Here is a 2,023-nt window from a genome sequence, read left to right as displayed (position 1 = left end):
TGAGATGTTGGAGATTGATGGGAGCTCCTCCCATCTTCTTGGCTGTTCAATTAGGTATGCTTCGCTTCCTACACCTCAGGGGTGAATAGGGGCTTATTACCTTAGAGTTTTTACTCTCTTGGATCAGGTGTAGGAGGGGACCTTTCTAACTCCCCCCATCACCTTGTATGCCCCAAGAGTTGGCTAGTAGTTTCGTAGTTACCATGAAAAACATCTCTCCATTGTCAAGTCATTCTTTGGGGTACTCATGGACCCAAGGGAAGAATTAGGAATCTAGTTCATCATCAAGACAAAAAAATTGATGGTAACATGGTCTCAATACAATTGGTCTCTATTTAGCTACAAGAACATGAAAGAAATGTGAAAACACATTGGGATATTGTAGTGGATATAGTGGTGAAGCATAAGCCACACATCTATGTGAAAACACATTAGGATATTGTCATGGATATAGTGGTGAAGTATAAGCCACACATCTATGTGAAAAAACATTCGGATATTGTCATGGATATAGTGGTGAAGCATAAGCCACACATTTACAAATTGGAGGAGGAATGTGAAACTCTTTGTTCATTAGTAAGCTAACCCAAAGAAACCTTATTGGCCCCTCAAATATTAAGGAGATTATAGTAGCACCACATGGCAAAGAAGGATAGTGCCTCTGTCACACATCCTCTAATGATAAAGACCATATATAGAAAAAATTACTTTACCAAAATTTACTATAGAATGGATAACCAATTTAATACATCCTAACTATATATATGGTTCTTGACTTGTTAATTATTTACACGGATATTTATCATGCAAGTTCGGATACATATCATAACATTAAATTTTCAACCTGAGAGGGCCACTATATAGATCTTTACATTCAATTATACACTAGCGTGTTGATTTAATAAAGTGACACTTGTCCTACCACATGAGATTCATGCATTGATCTTTTCACTTCTTACATGGCTTAAAGGGTTAATGACTCTGGTTGTCACGTTGAGCTGCTATTGTGCATCCTTATCGCCTTAATGACCATGGTTGCATCAAACTAGGTGATTGTGCTCACTCGCGATTTGATTTTTATGGCGGTACTGCTACATCCTCTTATCTGGATTTTCTCCTAGATCAACAGTTTCTATGCAGATCTGAAATCAAACGGTGGAGATGAGTCCTCCAAACCATTTGCCTTTGGGTAGTGAGTTACTGTTACTCATTTCTCTGTTGTTAGCCATGGTAACTGTGTTGGCTTAGGGAGCTCGTCTCCTCCTCTGTTCCTCCATTCGAATGGGATCTCTAGTGCATTGTTGCGGGGCTGAATGTTTGTACAAGTATCAACCCAACTCTTAGAAGTCTTTGGTTACGATTTCGAACTTAATTTGTTACCTTGTATACAAGGAGCTATACTCAATTGTTTTACTATTTTTTTTAACAGGTCTAGCCTCCTGAGTCCGCCATCAATCCAGCAGAAGGCTTCCTCAGTCCAACCTAACCAGGTAAAGACCTATTGCTTGCATCTATGCCTCTAATATAAGCATCAGTTTTGGTTGTATAGCCAAGGGGATTCTCATTCCTGTCTGCAGTTAATGAGACAGGTTCAGGAGGCATAGGCGGTGGTGGCCGGATGGAGCTTTCTATTGGTTTCTATCTTGCAGTGGTCTCCGGGTAATTTTTCCTTAAGGGTCATGTTCAATGTATAGAAGTTTCGTCCTATTTTGTTTTAATTTTTTGGAGCAGTCAAAAGACATGACTATAATTCCAATTTCTTTCTTAGCCTTCTTAGCTTTTTCTTGTAATTTATTTTGCTGGCCTCCTTGGCCCTTGGTTTAGATTTATAAGGAATTCAATGGCCTCTGGCTGTTGGGTAACAATATTTTGTTAAGAGGGTTTTGCTCAAAAGTGTTTAAGGAGGGTTCAAGCCCTACAAACCCTAGACTTTGTCTGGCAGCTGTTATAAACATTCGGTATTAATGCAATTTATCTTATCGTTTTGTTATTCTGGTTCTTAGACTTATTTTAAGGCTAGGAG

The sequence above is a fragment of the Pinus tabuliformis genome, chromosome 8, assembly GCF_031772625.1.
Source record: "Pinus tabuliformis cultivar Carrire ecotype Pingquan chromosome 8, CPIR1, whole genome shotgun sequence".
Lineage (NCBI taxonomy): Eukaryota > Viridiplantae > Streptophyta > Pinopsida > Pinales > Pinaceae > Pinus > Pinus tabuliformis.
Note: the sequence above shows the minus strand (reverse complement) of the source record.